The sequence below is a fragment of the Dama dama genome, chromosome 31, assembly GCF_033118175.1.
Source record: "Dama dama isolate Ldn47 chromosome 31, ASM3311817v1, whole genome shotgun sequence".
In the NCBI taxonomy this organism is placed as follows: domain Eukaryota; kingdom Metazoa; phylum Chordata; class Mammalia; order Artiodactyla; family Cervidae; genus Dama; species Dama dama.
Window position 1 is genome coordinate 8,018,140 of NC_083711.1, and position 26,975 is coordinate 8,045,114.

General features: G+C 43.2%; 1 long non-coding RNA gene across 1 annotated transcript; it reads right to left on the reverse strand.

The window, feature by feature from the left end:
- Nucleotides 1–214: 214 nt before the first annotated feature.
- LOC133050131 (uncharacterized) lies at nt 215–26,975 on the reverse strand. Its single transcript, XR_009691537.1, has 3 exons — nt 26,874–26,975; nt 2,388–2,568; nt 215–1,476 (listed from the first exon to the last, which is right to left on the reverse strand). It is a non-coding gene; the product is annotated as an uncharacterized LOC133050131 (long non-coding RNA).

Sequence of the window (26,975 nt, forward strand, 5' to 3'; positions counted from 1 at the left end):
TCTACTAACTAGGGGTAACCTGTTGGATCATATGTTCTCGCCTCTATCACTGTTTATTTCTAAGGTCTGTGCAGCCAGAATTCTGTCCACATTAGTTTCAAGAAGGAAGAAGCAATCCTTCCATTCCTTTCCCCGCTTCCGACCTAGAGCGTTCAAACAGCTGGACGCCTTTGAGAAAAATGACTTTAATCATGACAAAAACATACTACTTGCAACACAGAACTGAGAAAGAAAAGAAAAACATTTTCTGTGATCGTTTTTCCTTTGCATTTCTGAAAAGTGAGGGAAATTTTCATTTTAAAAAAATGCCATAAAACTGTCTCAGGGTCCCCTCCACATAGATGAGAGAGGACAGCCATGAAAAGAAATTACAGAATGAGGAAGCATCACTGTTCTGATCCTCCACTGCTTCTTTTCAGAAGTGGATCTTTCCAGAAACTTCTAAACATCTAATAAAAAGCCAAATGTTTTTAAGTTATGAGTGACTTTTCAGAAAGGTGTCCCATGGCCTCAAAAATGAATAAGATAAATCTGTATGGAAGCAAGAACTCAATCGAAATGAATCAGCTTCTTTCTCAGCTAGAGATTCGTCTAAAGGATTGTGTTGAACCATTATTCTTGGTGATTGTGGACTGATGTTTCTGGAAGTAAAAGTGTCCTGGCCAAATGGGGGACAAAAGAATGTGGTCAGAAGAGTTCTTTGGAGTTTGTACTCAGTTCAAATACAGACTGAGTCATTTCCTAGTTGTGTCCTCTTGAGCAAATCACTCGGCTTCTGTAACCTGAGTTTCCTCATCTACAAAATGGAAGTAAAAATAAATACAGCCCCATCCATCATAGGTTCTCAAGAAGATGAAAAGATACGATAAAGTGCTTCAAGATACTGACTTCTTAAGATGGCACCTGGTATCTCTTATGCAGTTGTTAAAAGAAAACCTCCATTATTATTACCATACAGAAGAATCACAAAGATGATTAACTGCTGCTGGTACACCTGACTTCTCCTCCTGGGTACAAGGACTTGAAGCTAAAGCAAATCGATGGAGGTTTTCCTATATAGAAGCACCTTTAATGTAGACTCAAAACCAGACTGAATCATATTCACAAAATCAACTAACAAAAAACTTCCATCATGTCAGGTCCCAAGGGGAGGTTCTCAGGGATGAAAAGAGGACTAAATTTTGTCCTCCCCAAACTCATATGTTGGATACTGGGTGAAGTAAGTCAGACAGAGAAAGAGAGCTATCATATGATATCCCTTATATGTGAAAGTATCTCAGTCGTGTGTGACTCTTTGTGACCCCATGGACTATACAATCCATGGAATTCTCCAGGCCAGAATACTGAAGTGGGTAGCTGTTCCCTTCTCCGGGGGATCTTCCCAGTCCAGGGGTCAAACCCAGGTCTCTTGTATTACAGGTGGATTCTTTGCCAGCTGAGCCACAGGAGGACCCCAGATTCCCTTATAGGCAGAATCTAAAAAGAAATGATACAAATGAACATATTTACAAAGCAGAAACAGACTCACAGACTTAGAGAACAAATTTATGGTTACCAGGGGGGGAAGGTTGGTGGGAAGGGATAGTTAGGGAGTTGGGATTAATATATACACACTGTTGTGTTTAAAATGAATAACCAACAAAGACCTACCATATAGCACAGGGAACTCTGCTCAATGTTATGTGGCAGCCTGGATGGAGGGTAGTTTGGGGGAGAATGGATACACCTATATGTATAGCCGAGTCCCTTTGCTGTCCACTTGAAACTCACAACATTGTTAATTGGCTATACTCCAATACAAAATAAAATTTTTTTAAATTTAAATTAAAAAAAATTCGTATGTTGGAAGTCCAAACCCCCAAGTGGTTGTTTTAGGAGCTAAGTAAAGGTTACATGAGTTCACAAAATTGGGGTCCCAGTCAAATAGGATTAGTGGCCTGCTAAGAAGAAGGTGCCCCAAATGGTGCCCCAAGTGCAGGCACCGAAGAAAAGCAAGGACAGAGCAAAAGGGTGGCCATGTGCAAGTGATGAAGACAGCTCTTATCGGGATCTGAACCAGCCAGTACGTTCATCTTGGACTTCCCAGTCTCCAGAACTGATAACGAATGTTGTTGCTCAAGCCACCCAGTCTGCAGTACTCTTTGTTTTTTATGGGAATTAGAAATAACTAAGAAAGATGTCACTTTCTTCTTTCCCCACCAGCAATAAATTGAAAATATGCTTTAATGAATACAGAATGCCTCCTTTCTCAAATAGCTCTGTCCTAGTCTTGAAGGATGGCCAGTGTGTATAAAATTTATAATGGTTTTATCTAATTTTGGAAGGTAAATATACATCAAATCCCATATTTTAGGTGAAGTAACTTTCACAAGAGGAAGAAAACTCACCTCCCACTGGAGAGCCATGATGTACACACCGTCAACTGGAGAATATATTTTGTTGCACAATTTTAAAATCTCGGCAGGACTGAGCAAGAAAGCCGCTCCAGACGACTTTTGTAAGAAACCTCCTTGAAGCTTGGAGGCTTAGTTCGCTGCTGACACACATTTCTGCAACCGATTCACATGTCTGAAAACAGATGTTATCATCAGTTATGGAAATTATAGTTTCCCCAAGGGAGTGGGCAGCGTACCAAGAGAGATGAAAATATAGATAGAGGATGAATAAATTCTAAAAAGTTCTAGTAATTTCTGCAGAAACAAGTTAGGTGGCCTTCAGCTCTGCTCTGAGCAAAATGTTGCACAGTCCTTTGAGCCCTCAATGGGTGGCTGGTGCCAGACAGTGGCAAAGGTTCTGGGCCAGGAGCCAGGAAATTCCAGTTCAAATCCACTAGCTCGATGACTATTCATTGAGGACCTAGTACACGTTATGGTAAAGTGGAAGGGAACAGAGACAAAACAAAACTACCAGGTCCAGTCCTGACCCTGCCTTTGGCCAGGGCCAGGTGACCTTGGGGGAGCTGGTCACTCTTCCCGTGCCCTAGCTTCCCACAGTGGATGGGATGGACTGAGAACAGTGCTTGCACGTCTTCAGAGGCCCCATGTGTTTGCTGCCATCATCACTGCCACTTTGGCCAGGGTCCATCCCAGGTCTGGCCTTGGCACCCCCTTCCCAATACTTCACAGCTCTGCATGGCTTTTCATGAAACATTTAGTCTGCCAGTGCTTCAGCTTCCTCATTCGTAGATTGGAGAAGGTAGTGCAGATGAACTGAAATAAACTATGCAAAATGCATGGTATAAAATGATTGTAAGGTTAATATTGGAAGGAAATCCAAAAAGAGGAGATGCACATACACATACAACCAATTCACTCTGCTGTATGGCAGAAACTAACACAGCATTGTAAAATAACTATATTCCAATAAGGGCTTCCCAGGTGGCACCAGGGGCTAGAGAATCACCTGCCAATGCAGGATATGCAAGAGACGCAGCTTTGATCCCTGGGTTGGGAAGATCCTCTGGAGTAGGAAATGGCACCCAACTCTAGTATTCTTGCCTGGAAAATTCCATGGACAGAGGAACCTGGCAGTCTACAGTCCATGAGGCAGAAAGGAGTCAGACACAACTGAGCACAAATACTGCAATAAAAATTAATTAATAAAAATAAGGTTAATATTCTTTTTCCATTCACTTCCATCTCTCCCACTCTTCCATCACCACTGAATTATTCACCGCAGAGAGTCCTTCGCAGACCCAGGCTACAGACACACCCTGATGATGTCCATGGGTGAGAGAGGGCATTGTGATTTCTTTTTTTTTTCCATTTATTTTTATTAGTTGGAGGCTAATTACTTTACAATATTGTAGTGGTTTTTGTCATACATTGACATGAATCAGCCATGGATTTACACGTGTTCCCCATCCCAATCCCCCCTCCTACCTCCCTCTCTACCCGATCCCTCTGGGTCTTCCCAGTGCACCAGGCCCGAGCACTTGTCTCGTGCATCCAACCTGGGCTGCTGATCTCTTTCACCCTAGATAACATACATATTTCGATGCTGTTCTCTCTAAACACCCCACCCTCGCCTTCTCCCACAGAGTCCAAAAGTCTGTTCTGTACATCTGTGTCTCTTTTTCTGTTTTGCATTTAGGGTTATTGTTACCATCTTTCTAAATTCCATATATATGTGTTAGTATACTGTATTGGTCTTTATCTTTCTGGCTTACTTCACTTTGTATAATGGGTTCCAGTTTCATCCATCTCATTAGAACTGATTCAAATGAATTATTTTTAATGACTGAGTAATATTCCATGGTGTATAAGTACCACAGCTTCCTTATCCATTCATCTGCTGATGGGCATCTAGGTTGCTTCCATGTCCTGGCTATTATAAACAGTGCTGTGATGAACATTGGGGTGCACGTGTCTCTTTCAGATCTGGTTTCCTCAGTGTGTATGCCCAGAAGTGGGATTGCTGGGTCATATGGTAGACCTCGAATAGCCAAAGTAATCTTGAGAAAGAAGAATGGAACTGGAGGAATCAACCTGCCTGACTTCAGACTATACTACAAAGCCACAGTCATCAAGACAGTATGGTACTGGCACAAAGACAGAAATATAGATCAATGGAACAGAATAGACAGTCCAGAGATAAATCCATGAACCTATGGACACCTTATCTTCGACAAAGGAGGCAAGAATATACATTAGAAAAAAGACAACCTCTTTAACAAATGGTGCTAGGAAAACTGGTCAACCACTTGTAAAAGAATGAAACTAGAACACTTTCTAACACCATACACAAAAATAAACTCAAAATGGATTAAAGATCTAAATGTAAGACCAGAAACTGTAAAACTCCTAGAGGAGAACATAGGCAAAACACTCTCCGACATAAACCACAGCAGGATCCTCTATGACCCACCTCCCAGAATATTGGAAATAAAAGCAAAACTAAACAAATGGGACCTAATTAAAAGCTTCTGCACAACAAAGGAAACTATAAGCAAGGTGAAAAGACAGCCCTCAGATTGGGAGAAAATAATAGCAAACGAAGCAATAGACAAAGGATTAATCTCAAAAATATACAAGCAACTCCTACAGCTCAATTCCAGAAAAATAAATGACCCAATCAAAAAATAGGCCAAAGAACTAAACAGACATTTCTCCAAAGAAGACATACAGATGGCTAACAAACACATGAAAAGATGCTCAACATCACTCATTATCAAAGAACTGCAAATCAAAACCACAATGAGGTACCATTACACGCCAGTCAGAATGGCTGCTATCCAAAAGTCTACAAGCAATAAATGCTGGAGAGGGTGTGGAGAAAAGGGAACCCTCTTACACTGTTGGTGGGAATGCAAACTAGTACAGCCGCTATGGAGAACAGTGTGAAGATTCCTTAGAAAACTGGAAATAGAACTGCCATACGACCCACCGTGATTTCTTTTGTGAGCTTTGTCTCTTTGATCATCTGTAGTCAGGGTCTCACACATACAGCACACACTGGAAATAGAAATAATTGTCTAAATCAGGGGTCTGCAAACTTTTTCCGTAAAGGGCCAGACAGTAAATATCTTTGGCTTTGTGGGCTACGTGGTCTCTGTCACAACTATTCAACTTGTGGAATGTGTGAAAGCAGGCTTAGACAATCTGTAAACAAATGAACACAGTTGTGTTCTAATAAAACTTTATTTATAAAAAACAGGCGGTGGGCCAGATTTGGCCTGTTGGCTGCACTTTGTTACCCCTGATCCGGACTCACCCATTCCGCAGATACTCTGTGCCTCATACATGAAGGATATTGTCCCGGGTGCTGGGGATACTGCTGAAAACAAAATAACGTCCTCGCCCTAACCACGTCATAAAGGTGCTATTCTTGCCCATTTCTCACACGGAGGAGACCACGTGAAGACACTTTTTCCCAAAAGGAATAATCGTCCGTGTGAGAGGCTACTGGGAGTGAGAGTGAACTGAGGACTGAGCACTGACCACCGGATTCAACGAGGAGGAGACCACTGGGTGACGAGAGCAGCGTCCCTGGACCAGTGGAGACAGAAGCCTGTTGAGCGAAAGCCCGCGGGACCGGAGGTGAGGACAGGGCAGGAGTGGGCTGTGATGGAAGCGCGGCAGCGGGCGGAGGGCACTGGGGGCTCGGCCCGCGGCTGTGCTGGGCCTGCACTGCGGCCCGCAGACTTCCCACTGTGATGCCGCGCCAGTCAGCGCGCGGGCTTGGTTGCTCTGGGGCATGTGGGATCTCAGTTCCCTGACCAGGGATCAAACCTACATGCCCTGCATTGGAAGGCAGATTCTCAACTACTGGACCACAGAGAAGTCACGTGTTTCAAGATGAGCACCTTAGAGCTCGTTTGCACAGAGTAAGATGCAAAAGTCTTGTCTGACTCTTTGTGACCCCATAGACTGTAGCCCGCCAGGCTGCTCTGTCCACGGGGATTCTCCAGACAAGAATACTGGAACCGGCTGCCATGCCCTCCTCCAGGGGATCTTCCCAACCCAGGGATCACCATCTGAGCTACCAGGAAAGCCCTGAGAGGAGATAAAGACATTCAAGACAGCCATCTCAGAGGGTAGGAGAGTGTATGGATCAGTGACAAGGAACCAGCTTGCCAGGCAGCACTGAGGTCCCTCCAGAAGCATGTCCAGCCAGCAGAGCTATTGACCCTTGTGGGAAGAATCGTCCCACTAGGACCCCTGCCAGGCGGCTGGCCAGCCTACAGTGTGTACCCCTTCAGGTTGGATGTCTACTTCTGGTGCCATCAGAGGTGGTCTTGGGGCAGGAATCATAGGCTGCTCCCTCTGCTTGACTGTCCATGACTGTCCTGTGTTGAGTGGGGGTTATTTCCCAGAGGAATCTGTAGGCATCAAGCCTTAGAAGTGGGTGAGAGTGAATAACAGTCTGGGGTTAGGTCTGGGAATATCCACTTGACGTCATGTGACTTTGATTTAGCCCATGACAATGAAATCCAGAAGTTGTACAATACTCAGCGTGTCTAAGACAACACTCAGATCCTGCTCTATTTTTTTTTAATTCTTGCATATCTGAGGTGGGAGGCAACTCCAGTCTTGTACTACCATTTATCCTGTCCTTAATATGCACCAGACATTGTGCTAATAGTCATTAAAATATGTTCTTTCAAGTCATCCTTAAAACAATACTGTGGTCAGAAGTGCTACTGAGTCCATTTCACAGATGAAGTATCCAAAGTTGAGTATGCTCAAAGACATATGGCAGAACACTTAACCAGGTCAGGCAGACCTCAAAGTCTGTGCTCTCAACCACAAGCATCAACTGCAAATACCTCTCATTCAGTTAGAGGCGAGATTTGACTGCAAGTAACAGAAACTCCCAAAATATCAACTTAAACAAATTAGGGTTATTTTTTTTCCATCATGTAAAAAATAAAATTCAGTGGTAAATAGTGCAGGACTGGTATGGAAGCAGTACAACACCTTCTAAAAGTGACATTTCTCCTATCTTTCTGTATGCCTATCTTCAGTTTGTGAACTTTGCACTCATGGTCACCTCATGGCTACATGGTGGCAACTCCACTTCCAGCATCACATCAGCATTCCAAGCAGAAGAAAGAGACAGACGGAGGACAAAAGATGCATGTCAATTTATTCCCTCACACTGCACCTTTTTTTCTGTGTTCTTTTAAAGAGTTTACCTGGAAGCCCCAACCCACAACATCTGCCTACATCACACTGGCTGCAACTGTCCCCAGCCCTCTCTGGCTAAAAGTATAGAATCTTAGCTGAGTCCAACCCTAAAGAAAGATGGTGCTCTGCTACCATTTCCATTGTTTCTGTAGCAAACCCCCTTTGCCAGCACCGGTGAGGCACTATGAATTCTTTAAGATTAAAAAGCCACATAGTATCACTGGAACATTTCTATAAGTGTGCAGTGTGGTTATGTCACAGAGAAGTTCTTACTTATCATCTGAAGGAAATACTGAACGTCTTCAGAATGACTGATTGGCCCCCATGAGGAACAAGGTACCAAGAACAGCCCAACTGTCAAAATTCATCCACTGATTTCCCAAAGCATGCCCCAAGGGTCTGGATTTTCACAAAGGGGACAGGCACAATTCTTCCGGGCTCACTGCACCAACCCCTTAAGAGCTAGAAGAATTTCTTTCTCTTTCTTCTTGGAAAGAAGACTCCTCCCCTTTGAAAAAGAGACTAAGGAATTTATGCTTCCAAGGAAACAAGATGCTCTTAAATCAGTTCCATGTGTATCTGGAGGGTTGATGCTAATGTGTTTAAGGCTTGATGATAGCATCTTGCATTTGTGTGGTCCCTTTATTACAATTGATGAGCCAATGTTGATACATCATTATTAACTGAATTTCATAGCTTACAAGGGCTCATTCTTTATCTGTGCTTTCTATGCATTTGGACAAACGTATAATGCTATGTATTCACCATTGTAGTACCATACAAAGTAGTGTTTTCACTGCTCTAAAAATCCTCTTGTGAGCCACTTTTTTTATCCCACACTTCCCCCAGCCCTTGATTACCACTAACCTATTTACTGTCTCCATAGTCTTGCCTTTTCCTGAATGTCACACCATTGGACTCAAATAGAATGTAGCTTTTCCAGATTGGCTTCTTTCACTTAGTGATATGCATTCAGGGTTCCTCTATGTCTTGTCGTGGTTTGATAGCTCCTTTCCTCTAACTGTGGAATAATATGCTACTGTCTGGATGTACCACACTATTTATCTATTCACCTACTGAAGGAGTTCTTGGTTGGTTCCACTTTCGGGAAATTAATGAATAAAACTGCTATAAACCTACCTGTGCAGGTTTTTTGTGTGGACATAAGTTTCTAATTCCTTGGAGTAAGTATGAAAAAGTGGTACTGCAGGATTGTATGCTAAGAGCATCTTTAGTTTTATAAGAAACTGTCAAACTGACTTCCCAGGGGGCTGTACCATTTCACGTTCCCATCAGCAATCAGTGAGTGTTCATTTTGCTCCAAATCCTCCCCAGCACTTGCTGTTGTCAGTGTCTTGAATTTTAACTGCTTCAGTATTTTTAAATTCATTTATTCAATAAATACTTAATGTGCACCTACTGAGTGTCATACATTAGCGAGAGTCCTCTCTTCAGGTGCTCAGAGCTCAAAACACCTTTAGTTTTAAGGCTGAATGTTTGGGAGACTCCTGCGTCTTTTTGATCAACGATTTCTAAGCTTTATCTGGCATCTGAATCAGTTAGAGGGCTTGTTAAAACATAGATTGTAATGGGCAGGGGCAGGAGGCAAGGCATACGTCCAGGGTGTCTGATTCAGTAGGTCTGGGATGGGACCCAAGAATTTATGTTTCTAACAAGTTCCTAGAGGCTGTTGATGCTATTGGTCCAGGAGCCACACCTTCAGATCACTAATCTAGATGCTTCTCAAGTTAAAGAAAAACATCACGTGAGACAACTACAACCTTCATAGTAAGCTCTATTTTAAGACTTTGGGGACACACCTGGTCCCAGTGAAAGTTCATGACATCTATGCTTCACCTGCTCCTAAAAGTTCTCAAGACTCTCTGGAGCACCTTAGTTTAAATACCTTTTTCCTTCCAGAACAGATGTTATAGCCACGCTTTCCGGGAAACAGACTCACTCAGAAGGACAATGCAGATAGTGGAGTGCAGTTTATTACACCAGTGGGCCCAAGGCAGAGTCTCCTCTTAGCCAAGGACCCCGTCCAGCATTTGTGAAAATCTTTTATACCCCATGTGTATGTGTCCAAACCCTCCACCTACCCCATGTGTACGTGTCCAAACCCACCACCTCAATTCCCTTGAGACTTACATAAACAAAGGTAGGGTAAATACAACTACAATAACCCCATCATTCACGTGTTATGTGTTCAAACAGTCATAATCAATAAGCCCGCAGTTACATTCCAACCAGTTAATAATCGATAAGCCTGTGATTACATCCTGATAGATACAGAAAAAGTTTATGACCTGTCCGGAGACAGGGGTGATTACGGTATGCTTCCTCTTAGGCAATGAGTAACCTGGATGTGATCTTCAAGATTCCCCTGTCTGGAGGGGGTCTTATCCTTCCATTGTCGTTCCCACAGGCACTAAGCAGAGAGTTCAGAGTCCACTGGAGAGGCAGCCGAAAACGATCAGCATGGACAGGCCTGAGATGGAGTCCTGGCCCTATGAATTCCTTCTTCACAGGAAGCATTTGATAGGCTCATCATCACTGTCAGGGGAGGCAACTCTGGTGGAAAACCCTAGCATGAAGATTCCTTCTGGAACATCAAGCATCCATTGACATCTGAGGCTATGTTAACGCATTCTGATAAGCATGAATCACAGAGACGGTGGTGGGAGAAAGTGGCAACAGCTGTCTCGTCCCCCTGGTGCTAAGTTTTGTGCTGAGCCCCCATACACCAGGTGACCCCAAGACCTCTGTCACTGATGGTTCACATCTCAAAAACAGTGTCATCTGCAGGACAGACCTGACTGTGACCCCGGGAGTCAGCCCGTCCGGCAGCCACTCCCTGGGCTTTGCCTTTACAGCCTCATCTGCATCTCTGTCCTAAGAAGTCACACTCAAGGTGATGCTGTCTCCAGAGGGAATCCAGTTTTCATTGTCATTCTGCTTGCCAGCATTCGTTGTTCCTGACTGTGCCAGACACTGTGCCAGGCATTCCACATGCCTTCTGCTGAATCTTCCCAAAGGCCTCCAAAGGTGGGTCCTATTGGCATCACCATCCCCAGTTTACAGATGAAGAAACCGAGGTGCAGTCCCGTGAAGACACAGGCTCCAGGCCACACAGCTAATAAGTGACAGAACCAGAATTTAAACTCAGCTCAGGCTGATATACCAGACTATAATGTAGAAGGGCAGATATGAGCCAAGCTACTAAGATATGGACCTAGAAGATAGGAGGTAAAGTCTAGAATCAAAAACAGAGACTTCTGTGAAATGGGTCTCCAACTGGAAATCGCCTTTCATCTTCCGGTTGCTGTGGAGCTCTATGCATACCCATGGACAGTGCTTCTCTTGGGCCATGCAGTAATAGAATTATTTACACTTCATTCGTCTCTTCTGCTCTGGAGTGTTGTCCAAAGACGGCACTGGGAAAGGTATATGCTTAAGAAATGGATGGATGGATGAAGAGTGGTCAAAGTAGCACATCTAGCACCGAGATCTTGGTTTCTAAAGCTGTTCTCCAATATAAGGATATAGGGCTCCTTAGAGAAATGGCTGATGTAGGAATAGAGCAGGAAATGTACAAGATGAGCCTAACACGGGATGCAGTGCCAGAAAGTAAGTATGAGCAGATAGGGTAGGGAGTTCCTGGAAAAAGAGAAACTGGAATGGCTTTCTTGACAGAAGAGAAGCCATTTTTGCCTTAAGCCATTTTGTGATCTAAGCTTGACCACAGTGCTTGCCCTTGAACAGGTCTCAGTAGTTACTAATCGTAGAGGAACAAAAGAATACAGAAATAAAACTACTGGTTTCAGGCAAGAGAAGTAACCATAGCAAAGATAAAGTATCAGTTGTAAAGACTCTGGCTTCCCACGTGGCTCAGTGGTAAAGAATCCACCTGCCAATGCAGGAGACCGGGGTTCAATCCCTGTATCAGGAAGATCCCATGGAGAAGGAAATGGCTACCCACTCCATTATTCTTGGAAACCCCATAAACAGAGGAGCCTCGTGGGCTATAGTCCATGGGGTTGCAAAACTGGTTGGACTTGACTCAGCAACTAAATAACAACAAAAACTCCCAGTTCTGTTTCAATGCTAAATATTAGCCCGAAGGCTCAACCACCAGATCAGCTGGAACTTAAGAGATGATGGTGTTGACCTTTTCTAACCCTCATGACTTCAATCCACTAAAGCTTGAACTCTGTCAACAACACAAGCCTGTTTGTGAATATGCATGTACCCTTAGCTTAAATGGAGAAGGGAATGGCTACCCACTCCAGTATTCTTGCCTGGGGAATCCCATGGACAGAGAAACCTGCATGGCTACAGTCCATGGGGTTGGAATGAGTCAGACTCAACTGAGCGACTAACACTTAGCTTAAAACTTCCCCAGTGTTCTGTTCAGGGAGACACTGCTTTGGGAAAGATCTTCAGTGTTTTCCTTACTTAGTGCAAGTAATAATAAATCCTTATTTCTCCTGATCTTTGGCTTGGTTGTGTTTTTTGGCTGAACACCCACCAAGAAGCAAGCTCAATTTTTGGGTAACATGGAGGAGGAGGGGATCAGTGCAGAAAAAGGAAAGCATTTACAGTTCACAACATGAATATTTTCCCATGAAAGATTCATGTTATAGATGTATCATTGCTCTAGTAATTGCTATATTTTCCTGACCATATTACTTTCAGTTCAGTTCAGTTCAGTCACTCAGTCTTGTCCGACTCTTTGCAACCCCATGAATCACAGCACGCCAGGCATCCCTGTCCATCACCAACTCCTGGAGTTTACTCAAACTCATGTCCATCAAGTCGGTGATGCCATCCAGCCATCTCATCCTCTGTCATCCCCTTCTCCTCCTGCCCCCAATCCCTCCCAGCATCAGGGTCTTTTCCAATCAGTCAACTCTCCCCATGAGGTGGCCAAGGTATTGGAGTTTCAGCTTCAGCGTCAGTCCTTCCAATGAACACCCAGGACTGATCTCCTTTAGGATGGACTGGTTGGATCTCCTTGCAGTCCAAGGGACTCTCAAGAGTCTTCTCCAACACCACAGTTCAAAAGCATCAATTCTTCAGTGCTCAGCTTTCTTCACAGTCCAACTCTCACATCCATATATGACCACTGGAAAAACCATAGCCTTGACCAGACGGACCTTTGTTGGCAAAGTAATGTCTCTGCTTTTTAATATGCTATCTAGGTTGGTCATAACTTTCCTTCCAAGGAGTAAGCGTCTTTTAATTTCATGGCTGCAATCACCATCTGCACTGATTGTGGAGCCCAAAAAAATAAAGCCTGACACTGCTTCCACTGTTTCCCCATCTATTTGCCATGAAGTGATGGGACCAGATGCCATGATCTTACTTTTCTGAATGTTGAGCTTTAAGCCAACTTTTTCACTCTCCTCTTTCACTTTCATGAAGAGGTTTTTTAGTTCCTCTTCACTTTCTGCCCTAAGGGTGGTGTCATCTGTATATCAGAGGTTATTGATATTTCTCCTGGTAATCTTGATTTCAGCTTGTGCTTCTTCCAGCCCAGCGTTTCCCATGATGCACTGTGCATATAAGTTAAATAAGCAGGGTGACAATATACAGCCTAGACATACTCCTTTTCCTATTTGGAACCAATCTGTTGTTCCATGTCCAGTTCTAACTGTTGCTTCCTGACCTGCATATAGGTTTCTCAAGAGGCAGGTCAGGTGGTCTGGTATTCCCATCTCTTTCAGAATTTTCCAAAATTTGTTGTGATCCACACAGTCGAAGGCTTTGTCATAGTCAATAAAGCAGAAATAGATGTTTTTCTGGAACTCTCTTGCTTTTTTGATGATCCAGCAGATGTTGGCAATTTGATCTCTGGTTCCTCTGCCTTTTCTAAAACCAGCTTGAACATCTGGAAGTTCACGGTTCATGTATTGCTGAAGCCTGGCTTGTTTAGTATAGCTAAAGAGTATAAGTCAGTACAAGTATCCAAAGGCATACACCTTTCCTTGGAAAGAACCAGTATGGCTTAATAAAGAGCCTCCATCCAAAATTCACAATCCCTGAGCAGAAGAGGATCTCTGAAAGTTGTGATCCTTTTCTTCGAGGCCCTAGTTCCATTTTTAACCTCTATCAGAACCACCACACTGCCCCAGGCAGCCACAACAGGTAGATGATGCCAAGTACCGTTCAGATAAAATGCAGATAAAAGTCTGCATTTGCTTTGTCTGAATTGATGATCGTGGCATATCACAATCAAGCAAATAAATGATTCAGAAGGAAAGTTGCCCTACTGTGGCTGGTCAAGATGCTGGGCAAGAGTTCCAACAGTTCAATGAATTCCATATTTGACAACAGTCAGTCCTGCCGTATTCCAAGTGGAGTGACGTGTCCATCCACTCCTCCTTCCCCTGTATTGATCACATGGAAACAAACCTCTGTCGATTGTATTTTCCAGTCTTCCTGGTGCAACTGGCTGAAGGACAGCATTGGAAAGGGACTGAGGAGAAGGAGGAAGGGAGAACCCAGGGGGCCACCCTCTTCCTCTCTTTGCTTCACAGACTGTCTCAGCAGCTGCGGCATCTCCAGCATGGCTCCAGCTTCCACCAGATGCGCCCACCATGGGTGCTGGGTGACTCAGTTCCTGACTCTGCTAACACCCCTCCTTCCTCTGAGTCCCCAGCCTAAGGAACTGGGGGCTTCCTGCTCTTGCTGATTTTTGGATTCCTTCACTTCCCTTTGCTTGGCTTCTCAGAACTTTCATCAGCTGTGTAACCAATTTCCTGTATTAAATATCCTCTATTTTAAACAGTTAGAGTGGGACTTCCCTGGTTGTGCAGTGGTTAAGAATCTGCCTGCTAATGCAAGGGGACACAGGTTCGATCCTGGTTCGGGAGGATCCCATATGCCGCAGGGCAGCTAAGCCCGTGTTCCACGACTACTGAGCCCACACCCTAGAGCCTGCTAAGCCTCAACGACTAAGCCCTCGTGCTGCAGCTACTGAAGCCTGAGCACCCTAGAGCCCGTGCTCTGCAGCAAGAGAAGCAACTGCAATGAAAAGGCCATGCACCATAACTAGAGAGTAGCTACAGCTCATAGCAACGAGAGAAAGCCCACATGCAACAACAAAGACCCAGCACAGCCATAAATAAATAAAACTTTTAATGAATAAATTTAAAAAAGACAGAGTAGATTCTGATTTCCTGATTAAACTTTGCAATGTCTAAGGCCTGATATTTTTTATTTTCATCCAGATCAAGTAAAGGAAACACATACATTTTGAGATCAGTTTTCATCAGCCCTGGTCACTTTATATCACTCATTTCCTAAGTGTTTATTGGAACAAGGTGGATCCCCATCACTGTGATGGAGTAATAAGAGGACCTGAGAGAAGGGTCCAGAGAAGCATGGCTGGACTTTATAGAACCTCCTGGCCCAACAACTCCAGCAAAATCAATGTATCTCCTCTAAAACTAATAAATGTATGGGCTATACACTTTCAAGGGCTTCCCTGGTGGCTCAGACAGTAAAGAATCTGCCTGCAATGCCAGAGACCCAGGTTCAATCCCTGGGTCAGGAAGATCCCCTGGAGGAGGGCATGGCAACCCACTCTGGTATTCTTGCCTGGAGAATCCCATGGACAGAGGAGGCTGGCGGGCTAGAGTCCACGGGGTCACAAAGAGTCGGACACGACTGAGCAGCTAAACACAGCACAGCACACACTTTCAGGACTCTCCAAAGCCACACAGTGAAGGAAGCAACATTCTTCTTTGCTTGCTAGGTTGTCCAGGACACCACCTTGGTATTTCTAGGTTAACTAGACAAACTACAAAGAGCTTCCTGGATGGCTAAAAGATTCCTTCGTTCATAAGAAGAAAGATGTAGTTTTGGCTTAATGTTGATGTTTTCATTTTGTCTTATTGACTCCATTTGGCCGGGCCCTAGATGCCGTGGCTTGGGGTCTGTTAGAGAACTAGAGTGGTTTTGCAGTAATTAGGGACTATTTGTTTGAACAGCCACTTGTTACTTTGTGGGGGAAGGGTTGTCATTTTTTTCCATTGCTGTCTAACGTAATAGGCCTTGCCTAAGGTAACCAGATAGCTTAAAACTAAATTTTTCCTAACATAAGCAGTGCAGATAGGGCTTCCCAGGTGGCACAGTGGTAAAGAATCTACCTGCCAATGTAGGAGGCACAAGAGATTCGGGTTTGACCCCTGGGTAAGGAAGATCCCCCGGAGGAGGAAATGGCAACCCACTCCAGTATTCTTGCCTAGGGAATCCATGGACAGAGGAGACGGGCGGATCACAATCCATGGAGTCACAAAGAGTTGGACATGACTGAGCAACTGAGTAGAACACACACACATGTGTGCACACACACATACACACAAGCAATTCAGATAATTCAAATTTTATCAAAAAATTTTCAACTCCCAGCTACATTGACCTAACATGAGCGTCCTTTCAGCCACCAAATGTCATTCTAGATTCAGGTATAGTGCAAATTCCAAAAAGCATGCTTTTTGAGGACCAGGCAACTCAGACTCTTGGATGATTATATGTGCAGGGATCTGCATATGAATACACAGGCCCATATCCCTCCTATCATTAAGCTCCTGAACAGTGAGTTTCACTAAATTGCTTTTTTATCACTTGAAAACTGCTTGCTTCAGAAAAATGAGAAACTCAACAAAACAGTTTTATTGTTTTTCTCTTGCTTTTATCAATATGTTGCAATCACATACTGAAGGGCAAATTTCTTTCCAGAAAACACACAGAAACAACTTCTTAGAAACACTGTATTTGGGCAGATGGTGACCCATAACTGAGAACGGACAAGATACACGTATTAGTCAGCAAAAACAAAGACTCAGAAGGATTCCTGTCTTTTGTGGTTCAAACTTTCCCATCAATGGACACACAAGTTCAAAATGAAACCAATCTCATTCTCTTTACATCCACGGCTCACAAACTTTGGGGTATATCAGGATCACCTGTGGGTTGGCACAGTGCAAATTTTTGGCTCCAGTTCTCACATATTTGGTAGCTAGGAGCCCTCAAATCTGTAACTGAAATAGTTCCCCAGGTTCTGACGCAGGAGGGTCTCAAGAACATGCTTTGAGAAATGCTGAATGTGGCACCACTCAGAAGGCACAGCCCCAATCCCTGAACATAAGGTATTTTTACCTTAAAGCCAATTTCAATTTTAATTGACAGGTGCCACCAGCTGTTCATGCATGCTCAGTCACTAAGTCAAGTCCCACTCTTTGCAACCCCACAGACAGTAGCCCGCCAGGCTCCTCTGTCCATGGGATTCTCCAGGTAAGAATTCTTGAATGGGTTGCCATTTCCTTCTCTGGGGATCTTCCTGACCAGGGATCCAACCCATGTCTCCTGCATTGGCAGGCGGATTCTTTACCACTGTGCCACCTGGGAAGCCCCTACCACCAGCTGTGCTGTAGTTGAATTAGCTGATGAGGACAGGTATGCTAGGAATCAGACAAAACCTTCTTCACTCGGTTCATACACAGAGGGTCCTTTCTCTTGTCTGAAACTCTTGTGGGGATACCAGAGACACACCGTGTACTTTCACCCCATGTGCTCTCTCCCAAGGGGGAGAGGTCATTTGAAGAGCAAACCACTTACCCTCCTCAACCGGATTTCCTTGGGAGACTCTGCAAGTATTTTTTTAGAGCACAGCTCTCTGCCCAGACCTGGAGGTCCTCTCCTAATCAGTCCCTGGACAAGGTCTGACAGCCTGGGCCAAATTTGGAACAGGTTTCTGAAAGCCAATGTTGGAGTGTCTGTGACTGAGACCTGCCAAATGGTGTGTCAGGAATGTCTAGTTCCTTCCCCGTGAAGAGTGACAGTGTTTAATGAAGAAACACAGCTCTGAAAATTGAGACATTCCCTGCATTATCTATATTCATTAAAACTGGAACAAAGCCCCAGGAGACGCAGACACCTCCTGTCATCGACACCTCACATTTTTCCAGTGGTTATTTAATATAAATGCCATGGAAGCTATTCTACAAGGACATACCACGTGACCACATCTGCCAGGCTGCTGTTCCCTTTTTTCTTGTCCAACCTGATACTGGCAGGTGGCAGAAAGGGGAGGTGCAAATTAAATGAACACTTTAAGAACAAGATTCTGGCTGGGACCATCTACTGTACAGATTACCCAGGGGATAGGCATTTTATTTTGCTAAATGAAAGGGCTGGTTTATATCTCCCCTGGATCATTTTCTAACCTAACTGCAGTGAAAACATTCTCAGAAAGAAAGACTCACTTGTCCGCTTGCCCTTTATGTCGCCACTGGTCATCCCACTCATGGAACTTGGGCAGGGATCCGCTGGGTCTGCTCGCGGACCAGGCCAGCAAACTCCTCCAGAAGGTGACTGACACCAGAATTTCACTGTTTCACAGTCAGCCCAGAAGCCCTCAGCAGTGTCATGTGTAAGGATAGATGGCGTTCCAAGCCCATCTTTCGTGGACCGACATGGCTTGTTTCTGTGGCTCCTCTAGACAAGGAATCACAACTAACCCAAGCTGGGTCAATTCTATAGACTGGGTTTTTTGCTTGCTGGTTTGAGGCTTTATTTTTGCTGTTAAGCATATAACAGTTTTCCTCTGAAAGAATCCATGAAAAAATGGTTTCCCTATATAGCACAGAGAACTATACTCAGCATCCTATGAGAAACCATAATGGAAAAGAACACTTAAAAAAGAATGCATATATATATATGTGCATAACTGAATCACTTTACTGTACAGCAGACATGAACACAACATTGTAAATCAACTATGGAAGTGAAAGTGCGAGTTGCTCAGCCATTTCCAACCCTGTGCAACCCCCTGGACTGTAGCCCACCAGGCTCCTCTGTCCATGGGATTCTCCAGACAAGAATGCTGGAGTGGATTGCCATGCCCTTCTCCAGGGGATCTTCCTGACCCAGGGATTGAACCTGGGTCTCCAGCATTGCAGGCAGATTCTTAACCGTCTGCACCATCAACTATATTTCAATAAAAAATGAACAAAAAAACAAAAGCAAACAACAAAACAAAATGAACAAAAAATAAAAGATGGCACTCCAAGAACCACAGGAAATCCCCTGCACCTGGTTCGTGGTAGGAACACCCAGGCTTCCTTCTCAGAATAAAAGCAAGGGAGCAGGCGTGGCCAGTATCTGCCTCTCCCCGAGTCTTCCTACTTTCCTGCTTCTTCCTCTGACAGCAGTTGAGTGGCAAAAAGAGACCAAACCTAGAAAGCATTTGCATCCCAGCCCTCCAAGCCACGTGACTGTCAGCCAGTTTCTGAGCTGTTCTGAGCCATCTTGACTCAACTGATAAAATCAGTGCGGGTAATCCTTCAAAGGATTGGGGAATGAATTCAGCGAGCTAGGGAATTAAAAAAAGGACCGAAAGGCTGTGTCTTTCTTTTTGTTTTGTCTTTTTTCCATGAGAGGGGGAAAAGATTCGAGGGTGGGAGGAAACTGTGGTTGTTCATGGGGTCCTTGGAAAATCTTTTCCTTGCTGATGCGTTAGGGTGTCTCCATTCCAACCACACAGCTGTAGTGATGCTTCAGTCATGTCTCTGCAGAGACCTGCCCATCTAGATTCAAGTGCACTGCACACAGCATCCAGGGGGGCTTTCCATACAGCCTCTTTGATGACGATGATGAAGAAACCCTTTCCTGCCTGGAGGAACACAGTAATGCTTCTCACTAAAACTGATCTAACGTTCCCAGGAACATTCTTTGTGTGTATGTTGAGTGTAAATGGAAAACAACCTTTAAAACAGTCATTGTAGAGTTAGCTGAGGCTTTCAGATGACTTCATCTCTGAAATTATATGAATGATTATGTGTAGTGTGACTTTAGAATGAAATTTCCAAAGAGAAATTCTACAGCTGTACTTCCAGTGAAAATATAACGTGAGCCCTGTGTGTATGTGTGTTAGTTGCCCAATCTTTGCGACCCCGTGGACTGCAGCACGCCAAGCTCCTCTGTCCATGGGACTCTCCAGGCAAGAAAATTGGAATGGGTAGCCATGCCCTCCTCCAGGGGATCTTCCCAACCCAGGGATCGAACCCAGGTCTCCTGCATTGCAGGTGGATTCTTTACCATCTGAACCACCAGGGTAAAGTAATGTGAGCCAAACAGGTAGTTTAAAATTTTCTAGTAACCATGTCAAATAAGTAATTCAATCAATTCTAATATGTTTTCTTTAACCCATAATCCAATGTATTATCATTTGAACATGTCACCAATACAAAAAAAATTGTTAGTGAGATTTTATTTATTTCTCTCTCTCTCTCTTTTTTTTTTTTACAACAGGTCACATCCTTGTGTGCATCTCAGTTCAGACTAGGTCTATTTCAGGTGCTCTATAGTCAGATGTGGCTCTCATTCTGGACAGGGCATCTCTATACCTTTTTCAGCTTTTCACATCCCATTGCTAACAGGGAGCATCACAACACAGCAATCAACAGCAAACGATTATCACTGAAAACTCCAAAACTGAATTCTTGGTGATCCCAGTAACAATTTACATTTCTCTTTATGAGTTCAAAAGGGCTTTCAGATAAATGATCTCATCAGATCCTCATAACAACCCATGACATGAACAAGGAAGATGTCATTTCCTCATATTACAACTGAGAAAACTAAAGCCTTAAAAATATTAAATAATTGGCCCAAACTCAAAGAGCTAGAGGTTAGTGAGTTAGGAACTTGAACTGACTCTTGGGATTTTAAATCCCCAGGTCTGGCTGAGAAAGAGGCAGCCAACTCCCTCTGTCATTACACTTCTGTGAAAGGGAAGTCTGTTTGCATCCCTGACCTAAACATAGGGTCCAAGAGGGCAGGAACTGACAGACTCTGTCCACAGTGCCTGGCATGAAGCAGGCACATGGATCATATACCTGAATTAAATCCAACTGAACCAAAAGAGTCATCCACACCAGACCACTCACAGACATCACCCAAATCACCCCATCTCTGGGGATTTTGGTGGAGCCCCAACCACAAAAACCACCTACATGCTAAGGTCCTGAATTGACTTTGTTCACCCATTGATGTCCCTTTATTTCCCAACACACAAAACATGGGGATTTTTTTTTTCTGGGCTTCATGTGGCTCTGTTTTAATTCTCACTTTGTACTTTTAAATGGGAATTTACATCTCTAGTGGAAAACACACCTTGAAAGTAGATTCACAGTTCCTTAAAAAACTAAAAATAGAAAGAACTACCATATGACTCAGCAATCCCACTCCTGAGATATACCCAGAGAAAACTGTACCCCAAAAAAAGCATGCACCCAATGTTCACTGCAGCACTATTAACAACAGCCAAGACGTGGAAGCAACCTGCATGTCCGTTGACAGAGGAATGGATAAAGAAGACGTGGCACATATTTACAATGGAATAGTACTCAGCCATAAAAAGGAATGAAATAATGCCATTTGCAGCGACATGGATAGATCTAACGACTACCATACTAAATGGAAAAGACATATATCATATACATGTGGAATTTTAAAAAATTATACAAATGAACTGATTTACAAAACAGAAACAGACTCACAGATTTTGAAAACAAATTTAGGATTACCGAAGAGGAAAGGTTGGAGGGAGGGATAAATTAGAAGGTTGAGATTAACATATACACACTACTAAATATAAAACAGATAACCAACAGGAACCTACTGTGTAGCACAGGGAACTCTACTCAATTCCCTGTAACAACATATACAGGAAAAGTCGGGAAGCTAATTGATGTATGTATATTATAACTGAATCACTTTGTTGAACACCTGAAACTAACACAAAATTGTAAATATGCTTCAATAGACTTTTTTTTTAATTTAAAAGAAAGGAGATTAAGTCTGACTTGTGATTTGGATGCCAATCTCTACCCACCCAGGTCCCTGGAGGAGCCCAGGGACCACCCGTGAGCCTGGTCAGGCACAGCAAAAGGGAAACAGCTCACTGCCCCTCCACACTGCCAGCTGAGCTGGGCTGAGTCACACACACTCCGGAGGGTGGTAAAAACCCCTGACAAGCACTGTCAGAGGGTGGCTTGAAACCTTGGTGGAGACACAGGTCTGCTCCCAGCAGCCTCCGGCACAATCTCCAGCTGGCCCCTGGCTCACTTCTCCGCCTCTGTCAGCACCAGCCCCCTCCACTGAAGGTCCCTTGCCTGCCTGTGCAGCAACCTGGCATTTGGGGTGACTGTGCCAGGGTTTCACGGAGACCCTGGACCAGGTGCTGAGAGCTGCTATCTTCCCCGAGGTGTTAGGATGTCAGAAGGTGGCAGAGATCCAGGACTGACCCTGTCTGCCCCATGCCTTCATCAGCTGCTTCTTGCCAGCTTGCCATGGGCCATGAGAGAGGAGCTTAGAGGAAGAGGGTACAAGCAAAAGCTTATTCTGAACTTTGTGTGAGCTTCTTAAGTCACACAGGTAAGCATTCCATAGCTCAGGACCTCACATGCGCCCCTACAAATGCAAACTGGGATCCAACTGAATCCCATACTATTTCTGTCAAATGAGTCTTATTTTTGTAATGCTTCTCCATGAACTAGTTTTTCTGGAAAAGGTCCAAAATCATGTTCACATTTTGGTTGAAATAATAATTTTTTAAAAGTTTTGTTAAATGAGCAAACCGAGCGAAGTGCACTGAAAGAGCTGTGATTAATTCCACCAATATCTGAGTACCTGTTGTTCCTGAATGACAAAGTTGCAGGCAGTAGAGAGACTGAGGTGATTAAACCACAGAGTCTCTTGTAAAGGTTATAATCTAGTGGGGGAGGGCAGACAAAAAATAAGAAAACAGATCAATAAGATCACTGTTATAATCACTGTTATAATGGTTATACAGCCAATGAAGAGCACAAAACAGGGTAATGGGGCATAGGACCACGCGGGGCTGGGAAAGACCACTTAGAACAGTGGTCTGAGAAAGGTTTTCAGAGAAGGTGACACTCGGGCTGTGGAATGAACGACTAGGGACAGACAGCCACATGAAGATCTGGGGAGGAGTGTGTTGCACAGAAGGAACAGCCAACGCAGGAGTGAGCTTGGAGCCCTGGGAGAGGCCAACGTGGCCAGAGTGGGGTGAGCAATGGAGAAAACGGTAAAGAATGATGTTGGGGGCTCACTGGGGGCCCCATGATGACAAGCATGGATTCTACTATAAGCAGCAAGCAAAGTCATTGGAAGGCACCAAGCAGGGGAGCAATGTAAGCTCAGTCAGGCTTCCTGAGATCCACCCCAGCTGCCTCTGGGGATGGACGATGGAAAGGGCCAGAAGGAAAATAGTGGTGGGGCCAAGCCTGAGATGGCAGGGAGAACACAGCATGAGTTGAACCCTTACTGGCATGAATGTCTCCGTTTCTGCATGACATTAGTCTGCTATCAAATAATCATTCTCATTCTCTCCATCCCTACGGAGGGCACAATTAGTGTCTTCTAGAGCCTGATGGAAACAGTGACAAATTTATTTTCTTGGGCTCCAAAATCACTGTGGATGATGACCGCAGCCATGAAATTAAAAGACGCTTGCTTCTTGAAAGAAAAGCAATGACAAACCTAGATGGCATATTAAAAAGCAGACACATTACTTTGCCAACAAAGGCCCGTATAGTCAAAGCTATGGTTTTTCCAGTAGTCATGTGTGAATGTGAGCGTTGGACTATAATGAAAGCTGAGCACCAAAGAAATGATGCCTTTGAATTGTGGTGCTAGAGAAGACTCTTGAGAGTCCCTTGGACAGCAAAAAGATCAAGCCAGTCAATCTTAAAGGAAATCAACCCTGAATATTCATCAAAAGTACTGAGGCTGAAGCTGAAACTCCAGTACTTTGCCCACCTGATGGGAAGAGCTGACTCATTGGAAAAGACCGTGATGTTGGGAAAGATTGAAGGGAGGAGGAGAAGGGGATGACAGAGAATGAGATGGTTGGATGGCATCACTGACTTGATGGATATGAGTTTGAGCAAAGTCGGGGGTTGGTGAAGGACAGGGAAGCCTGGCGTGCTGCAGTCCATAGGGTCGCAAAGAGTCAACATGACTGAGTGACTGAACCACAACAACTGATACCCTGAGCTGATACCCTCATCATGGGGTAGAGAGTCAATCTTTCCATAGGAACAGTACGGTCACTTCCACGTGAGTAAGAGCAACAGAAAGACACCTTTGTCTTTCTTTGATGTGGGGAATTCATAAGATGCTGGAAGCCACAAAGGGCATGGCCTTATTTCCTGATTAGATACTAAGACACATCCTGGGTGGAGCTCACTTTGGTGAGACTGTGAAGCCCTCCCTATCTGCAGGGATCAGACTGTGACACTTGCTCTCCATGGTCCCCTGGATTTTCAGCTTACCAATTCACCCTGAAGATTTTGCACTTCCCAGCCTTCATAATCACATGAGCCAAGTCTTTATAATGAATCTTTTAAAAGTTCCTTACAATAAATATAAATATATACACATATAAATCATGTAAGATTTAGATAAATCTTATACTACATAAGATATATACATGTAACCTATAAAATAGTGTGTTAGTCAGTCATTTCTAACTCTTTGTGACCTCCGTGGACTGTAGCCTGTCAGGCTCCTCTATTCATTGGGATTTCCCAGGCAATAATGTTGAGTGGCATGTTTATACTTTATTTTAACTTACATAAATCTTATACTTCTTTAATATGTATATATGTACATATATATGTATATAATGATAATGTATATAATTAAATACATAATAAGGATAGTGTATATATCCTTTCTCTGGCCTGACCAATAGAGCATGGTTGAAGAGTATCCTCCTGAGGTTCCCATTCCTGCCACAATGGAGAAGTCATACAAACCATTACCTGTCTCATCCAGAGTCAACTGAATGGAGATAGGAACCCCCAAATCTAGGAAACAAAAGAAAAACCAGGGACAGCGGCCAGTGTCATTGTAGGAGGATAAAGTAGGAAAAACAGTTTGAGTTCTGCTGTTTCCTATAATTGCCTTGGAGCAATCAATAGCTGCTCTCCCCCTTCAGAAATTAATAGTAATAGCCCAGACTGCTGGTCTAGGAGCAAAATTGGAGCAAAAAAAAAAAAAAAAAACCAGCTCAAAAGTCCTGTTCCTGTGAAGCATTTCTGAACACAAGTGAAAGCTGAGTAGACTCTGCATTCCCTGCTCTCCCAACCCAGGGCTGGGATGCTCATCTCTGAGTTCCTCTTTCCAGGGCTGCCTCTACCTCAGAATCTGAAGGGGAAGACTAGGGCTCAAGAATTGCTTGGTGGATTATACCAAATATGACTGTCCTATTTGGGGCTTTCTCTTGGACTTCCCCATTTTCTTTTCTTCTTCATGAGAAGAAAGCAATAAAAAATAAAAATAGGGGGAAATACAAGGTATGAAAATTAAATAATGGAAATAAATAACACAGTAAGTCTCCTACATGGTTAAATGGATACAGCTGGAGAATGAATTAGTGAGTTGGAATATCAGATGAGATGTCTCCAGAAAGAAAATAGGGGAAGATATAGAAATAGAAAATATAAAAGGATAGTTAAGAAATTTGTAGAAGCACCAATATCCAGAAAATAGGAGTCATGGAATAGAAGAAAAAAATAAAATAAAAATGGAGAGAAGAAAATATTTGAAGAATCAATGGAGATAAAGTCCTCAGAATTAAGGAAGATAAATAACTTCAAACTGAAAGGGTGTATAGAATTCCAAAAGGAGAGAGAAGGAAAATCCAACACTTACACACACTAGAATGAAATTTAAGAACACCACACTCAAAGAAAAAATTCTGAAAACTCTCCAAAAGAGCACATCAACTGCAAATGAAAAAGAATAAAATGGACATCACATTTTTTAACTGCAATGTTAAATGAGAAAAGATAATAGACTATCAGTTTTAAAGCACTGGAAAAGATGCTTTGAACTAGAATTCCATTCCCGTCAAGGCTGTCATTCAAATATAAGAATGTAATAAAAATATTATCCAACATACAGGCTTGAGGAAATCAGCCATGCTAAGAGTCACATTAAAACTTTTTGAAGATGTCATACTCAGGAAAACCACATCCAGAAGAAATTGCAAGAATTACGTGAAAGAAAAGGTATCACACATCTTGGAATTTTTGTTGTTGTGGATATTAACATGGGGAAAATGTTCAAAGAATATGAAAGCATGTTTAAGCTATATAAAAGATACAGATATGAAAATGTCTAAATAACAGAAGCAGAAATCTTTTATTTTTAATCTTTTTACTGAACTTAAAATGAAGAAGACAGACATATCAAAAAATTAAATAAATACAAATGGTCTAAATTTTCCAATTAAAAAACATAAATTTTTAGATCTTTAAAAACAAAATTCACATATGTCCTATTTGTGAGATATATCTAAAGCATTAAAACATGAAAAAGTTAAAAATTAAAGAATTTTTAAAAGGTAGCAGACATATATTAGACAAAACATACATCAAGAGAAAAAGGCATAATTAGGACTTGAGGATCACTCAGTAGTGATGAAAGAGTTCTCCAAGAAGACACAGCAATTCAAAATATGATTGCATCTAATTAACTAGCTTCAAAATATAAAGAGAAAGACTAGAAATTCAAGGGAAAATTGGCAAATCCACTACATCATGGAGGGAGATTTCAACTATTGATAGGTCTCAATTATTTAAAAGTTGGGCAGACAAAAATCAAGAACACAATTAACAAGCTTGACCTAATAACCACAAACAGAATTCTGTACCCAGTAATTAGAAAATGCACAGCCTTCTCACACAGCATGAAACACTTTTATTTTTTTAATCTTCCAATAATCAATGAAGGATTCAGTTGAGTTCATAGAAACTCAAGAAAAAAACTACATCTCCTAGCTTCACTACATACGGCCACGTGACTAACAGCAAGTGAGATATGACTGAAGTGAACTATGCGACTTCCCCACAAGGCCCTTAAATAGCATCCCACCGCCTGGCTCAAGAAACAACCAAGAGGTATCTTAGATCATGCAAAGAGAGCAAAGCAATAAGACAGAAGGATCCTGGATTCCCGGACACTGAGGGCTGCTAGTCTGCTTATACTCGGGATATTTCGCGAGAGAGAAAGAAAATTCGATCAAGTTGAAATCTCCTCTTGCAGTGGGATGAGGTCCTTTCGGTTTTGTCTCCCTCAGGATCTCTAGCACAGAGTATGTGTTGGAACTGGCAAATCTAAAGCAAAGCACACCAAACTCACTCCAGAAAGAGAAGACATTGATAAGGACCGTAGACAGGAAACCAGTCTTTGTCTTGCAGCAAAAACTTCGATGCTGGTGGAGATTTTGAAGGGGACTCTCCA